The sequence below is a fragment of the Rana temporaria genome, chromosome 4, assembly GCF_905171775.1.
Source record: "Rana temporaria chromosome 4, aRanTem1.1, whole genome shotgun sequence".
Classification (NCBI taxonomy): domain Eukaryota; kingdom Metazoa; phylum Chordata; class Amphibia; order Anura; family Ranidae; genus Rana; species Rana temporaria.
The window spans coordinates 89,786,254-89,792,266 of NC_053492.1; the positions used below are offsets into that span (position 1 = coordinate 89,786,254).

At 40.8% G+C, this 6,013-nt stretch overlaps 1 long non-coding RNA gene across 2 annotated transcripts; it reads right to left on the reverse strand.

Moving 5' to 3' along the window:
* Positions 1–2,506: 2,506 nt before the first annotated feature.
* LOC120935302 lies at positions 2,507–4,111 on the reverse strand. Of its 2 annotated transcripts, XR_005748400.1 has the most exons (4): positions 3,913–4,111; positions 3,412–3,507; positions 2,838–2,965; positions 2,507–2,691 (listed from the first exon to the last, which is right to left on the reverse strand). It is a non-coding gene; the product is annotated as an uncharacterized LOC120935302 (long non-coding RNA). The 2 variants fall into 2 exon arrangements; XR_005748399.1 differs by having other exon boundaries at positions 2,507–2,965.
* Positions 4,112–6,013: the final 1,902 nt, after the last annotated feature.

The following is a 6,013-nucleotide window of genomic DNA, read 5'->3' on the forward strand; positions in this document are numbered from 1 at the left end:
GTCCTTGCGGCATACTTTGCCGCAATGCACACTGGGATATGTACACGGACGGCGCATGCGCCATTCGTAAAAATCGTCAATCACGTCGGGTCACAGTTAATATGCATAAAACACGCCCCCCACATCCTCATTTGAATTAGGCGCGCTTACGCCGGCCTATTCACGCTACGCCGCCGTAACTTAGGAGGCAAGTACTTTGTGAATACAGTACTTGCCTCTCTGACTTACGGCGGCGTACTGTAAATACACTACGCCGCCGCAAAGATGCGCGCCCTTACCTGAATCCAGCTATATATTTTAAATAATGCACCTCAGTAAATCTTAAATTATAAAGACTTTCAAATATTAAAAGATACCTATCAATTATTTTAGAAAATTAAATGTAAAAGTCTTGGCTGAGAGTAGACCCAGGAAAAAGAAAGCCCTAATTTGCGTCTCCTTTGAAACTTCACTCTGGTCTAGTTCTTTCTAAAAAGGTTAAAAAACATACCGGCACGTCTCAAGCTACAATACTCACCCCCTTTTCAGCGCTGTACTCTGCATTAATCCATTTTAACCACGAGATGTCCTCAGTCATTAAAACCAGAGGACTGAGGACATACTATGAGTGCAGGGTGCTGGGAACTCACAGTGTAATGATGCAGAGCAGCACTGACGTCATTATTACACCATTCTCTGCATCAGTAAAGACTCACCGCTGGGAGATGAAGTGAAGAGGAAGCACCTTACATATCTTGTGATGAACCTGAAGACATCACTAAATGGTAAGTATAAAAAAAGCAAAACATTCATAGGGGGAGGGGGTGGCGAGTGGATTCAGGTCCTGAAGTAGAACTTTAAACAATTTTCACTTGGGGAATGATTCAAAAATACTTATTGCTCTCCTCTGTCCAATAAGAGGGCCTCAGTGGCCAGTAAGAGCACTCTCAATCAAGCAAGTAATAGCTGTTAGCAAGAATTATTTCTAAGTTTAGGGAATGGGGGGCAAAGGGGGTTAGCCTTATTGCCCCCCCCCCCCTTTGCCTTATGGGACCGTGGTGCTGTTAGCTTAGGTTTAATGTTAAACTATTCACCCAATTTTATTGGCCAGATTAGGTCAGGTGTTAAGATTAAGGAATAAGGTTCAGCTTTAATAGGATTGGTTAATATAGTCAGGTGACCGTTAGATTCTTCTAGAAGAAGCTGACAGGATTCCTGGCCAGTCACCAGAGTAAGTGACAACAGAAGGAGCTCCCCTCCCTGCCCCCCCCTCTCGTCGTGGCTGGTTTATGTGGTGGGTCCATTTGGTCTAATACCAAAGGGGATATGTAAGGAAATGTAAGGAAATGTTATGATAACGGTTGAGTCAGCTTGAGTCTCAGTGGCTGATCTGTGAGTGGTTTAATATATCAGTTTGGTGAATGAATTTAAATTTGATGGAAAGAAATGTATTATTTATTTATTTAATTATTTATTGAATTATTTTTTAAACCAATAAATCGGTCCGTGGCCGAATTTAATAATAATAAAAAAAAATGTTGTATATATAAAATAATATATATATGAATAAAATATTTATATAGATTTTCTGGTGTTGTGTATTTATTTATATATGCATGTCTGCAGATTCATTTTCATGGCACCTGTGGTTCCAGAAAAGTGACAAACTAAAAGTAGGAGAGGACGGGAGGAGCCAGTGGGAGAAGACATTGAGGAAGAGCATGGAGGACATCGGACACCGCTCGCCACCTGCCGCCCCACCGAGACATAGTAAGTGCCCGGCATTTAATTGGCATGGTGGCAGCATTTGGGGCACAGTGTCAGCATTTGATTGGCACAGTGGCAGCGTTTAATGGATACAGTGGCCGCATTTGGGGCACAGTGGCAGCGTTTGATGAACACAGTGGCAGCATTTGGGGCACAGTGGCAGCGTTTGATGGGCACAGTGGCAGCATTTGATGGGCACAGTGGCAGCATTTGGGGCACAGTGGCAGCGTTTGGCACAGTGGCTGCGTTTGATGGCACAGTGGCTGTGTTTGGTACAGCGGCTGCTTTTGGAGGGCACAGTGACTGCGTTTAGAGGGCACAGTGGCTGTGTTTGATGGTACAGTGGCTGCGTTTGATGGTACAGTGTCAGCGTTTGGTACAGTGGCTGCGTTTGGAGGGCACAGTGGCTGTGTTTGATGGTACAGTGGCTGCGTTTGATGGTACAGTGTCAGCGTTTGGTACAGTGGCTGCGTTTGATGGTACAGTGGCTGAGTTTGATGGGCACAGTGGCTGCGTTTGGAGGGCACAGTGGCTGCATTTGATGGTACAGTGACTGCGTTTGATGGGCACAGTGAGGCTTCAATTGATGTTTTTTTTCAGAATTTTTCAGTTTGTTTTCCCTAAAATTTTGAGCAACAGCTTCCACTGTATTCCAATATGGGTAAATCTACTTTCTTTATAAAATTTAAAGCAAAAAAGGGAAAGGGATATTTTACAGTGCATGGGGTATGTCAGTAATGATGAGAAAGAACGATTTTTTACAAAAATACAAAATATTTTTATTAAATAGATAAAAACAAAAGTCAATCAATTTAGAGATGAGTAGTGGTCGCAGAAAACATATAGTTATGGTTTAAACAACACATGGAGATCGCATGTTCCCTACATGTTTCGCGATTTTCGCTTCTTCGGGGGAAAACAAAATCCATGCACAAATGTTTGTAACTAGACAACAAAAAGAATACATAGAATTAGCCATGTACAACATATATAAATATACAGTGTATGTGTGTATATATAGGTATGATACAGATCTGACTGGAGGCCAAGGAATATTTCAAAGGAGGAAAGGTAAACAGAGAAACGCTTACCAACCACAGAGTCGGACGCCCAACAGCTCCCGGGACAAGGATGGAGAGGTAGACCCTGGGAGGGGTCAACACCAAGTTCCGAATTGTGTCACAAATAGTTGCTAGATACACCAACCATGCGACTAGGACTAGGGAAAATGGAGAGTAGACAAACAAAAGAACAACAACAAAAAACATAAAAAAATAATATAAAAAAATAAAAAAAATAAATAAAAACTAAAATATAAATAAAATTAGAGGAAATTAAAAATAAATGAAGGGATGAATTGAACCCCTAAGGTTGAGTGAATAAACCTAGGGGTTAAAGTGAAATGCAGGCATACCCCACTTTTAAGTACACAATTGGGTTTATTTACTATCGCTGGAAAGCGAAAAATCAGGCTCACTTCTGCATAGAAACCAATGAGCTTCCAGGTTTTATTACCAGGCTTTATTGAACAAGCTAGGGTTAGAAGCTCATTGGTTTCTATGCAGAAGTGAGTCTGATTTTGGGCTTTCCAGCTTTAGTAAATAAGCCACATTGTGTACTTAAAAGTGGGGTATGCCTGTGTAATTTGCCAAAATGAATACTTACGGAAACCAGTAAGTTAATTAGAGGACAGAAAAAGGAAGACGCCCATCACGGCGTTAAAATGGTCCTCCATAGCAAATTGACTGCCAGCGTTCCTCCCTGATGGCAGAAATTTGCAGGGATATAATGTCAGTGTTAAGTATATAGAATAGGGAATCAGATTAAATAAACAAAATGTAAAGATAGAAATAAAAAAGTAAGATTGTAAAAGTATTAAACCATGCAGGTAAGGGTAAGTGACAAAAGTCAAAAAGGATGTTTTCAAGTAAGATTTCAAGGTGGACCAAAGGTCTCCATAAGAAATAAAAAAAATGAGACTAGCAACCGGCTAGACAACAGCAATCCTATATAGACTGTCAAAGTTAAGTATATAAAAAGGAGAAAGAGCCACAAAAAAAAACAGTTAGTAAGGCTAGAGAAGAGGAAATGAAATAGGCTGCTGAAACTAGTTTGGAAACGGTTAGCAAAAAATTGAGCGATCCCTGAGTCAAAGCCAAAGCTTACCTGTGAATTGGAATAAATTAGGAAACAGTCCTTGTGCTGTAGCGGCTCCCCACTCTCTGCACTGAAATGCAAGAGAGCAGGGTTTAAATAGCAGCTAAACCCGGCGTCCGACGTACTTTCTTTATAATTGTAGTTACACCGATGGGGTGATTTTAACATTAGGGAGAAGATGAAGGATCTGTTTAACGGAGGAACTGAATCTAACAAGGAGCAAAAGAGGAATTTGTGAAAGACATATGGTCGGTTTCAGTCATAGTATGACTTTCAGTTCATACTTCATAATCAGCTCACTTATGGCAGTGAAGACGTGCACAGAAATCTTAGCATGCTTTGCAAAGAGTTATTTACAGTTTTTTAAATTCTCTTCTGACATATTGTGAGGCATCAAAGATTACTTTTATTTAGTAACGTGGTGCTGAAAGCACACCCAATAAAACATTGACATACGCTCAGTACCACCATTGATGAAATGCGTGTCTAAGGTGCAAAACAAGTTTTTTTTCCCTTATTTATTAAAATATTGCTGCTTTAATAAATAAGAAGACTTTGCAGGCAATTCAGTTTACTTCAAAATACATTAGTAGGGTAGAGTAGGGTACTTGGAAAGCAGAGCGATGGGATGACAATGTATAACAGTTTGTATAACTGTAGTGCTACCCCTGGAGGACCTGCTAGGTGTATTGGATTCTTCTGTCCTGCCTTGGAAGCTCTGCCACTCACCAACACACCTTTGGATTGTAGGAGATTGATTGGGCAACGCAGCCTGGCAGATAAGGAGACAATTGCAAACAGTATCACTCTAAGTAGACTTCACTTTGAACGGGAAGTTGCATTTTTCTAGGGAATTTCCCCCAGAGGTTAGTGAATATGGTGAAGCTGTGCTGACTTTCACCCACCAATTACTTGTAAGCAAAAATGTTGTTTAAAAAAAAAAAATATATATGTTTTTGCGTGTGATTTGGTATTCTTTGCTAAGTGAAATTTCACCACATTCACTAAGCTCTTGCAATGTGCAACTTCCTTTGCAAAGTGAACAATCAGTTTGCCTTTAGTAAAACAACCTCACTGCAGGACAGGTTGCAACAAGTATATATGTAACAAATAATGAGTTACAATTAACTAGGTGACATTAAATGTTAAAAATCACATACTATATATACAAACCGTAAATATTCTTAAACTCTGAACATTTTCACTTTAAACAGAGTCTAATTGGTATGAAAAACCCTACTCTGCTCCACTGGTCAGTAGACTCTGTGTATGGTTGGCTGGTGTTGGGGCCTTAAAGCTCATGTTGGTGCACTCAAGTAAAATCCAGAATGTCAGGTGACCATGAGACCTCTTACTACTTCTGAAGAATCAGACACCACTCTCTGGTAACTTGGTGAGAGGTATGATGAATGATGTCCTGACTTTCTCCCTCTCTGGAGTTCTTGACACTGGAACAACAGTGACTTTTTTCAGAAAAAAAATTACCTCACATCAATGCTAAATATTGTCTCTCACTCTCTCTATCTGGTCTCAGGATGCAACTGCAGTCCTTGATGCTCTCTAATAACAGAGTTCTGGGACAGTGTCTGGGGAATGCTACGTGCTATGTGGGTACTCAGAGGTAACCAACTCAGTCTGTGTTTAGGTGTAGCCACAAGCAGCAATGGCTTGTTCTCTGAATTAAGAAGCAACTTTCCTCCTGGATCAGCCATGGGTCTTGGTATTCTGGAAGGTATAGTTCCTCTCCCTTTCTCCTGGGACCCAGCATGTCTCACCGTTTCCTGGAAGTCCCTTGAGCCATCTGAGTAACACAAGTCTGGTCTCTCCTGCTATCTTTGTTGTGGACACTTTCGGGTCAATAATATCCTTGTTCTCACCCAAAATGGCAGCCCCTGCATTAGGCACATTTCACCAATGTAGAAGGACAAGAAGAAATGCTCTGCAAGCTAATTTAAGAGCCTCCAGACCAGGTTACCAAAAATACTTGGGTTTCTGCAGATAGGCAAGCATAAGCGTGTGTCACACCTTGAAAAACATCAAGCTTGACCTTGGCTTGGTAACCCCTTGTATAGCTGGTTATAGCGGGCTAAACATTTGACATCAAGATATG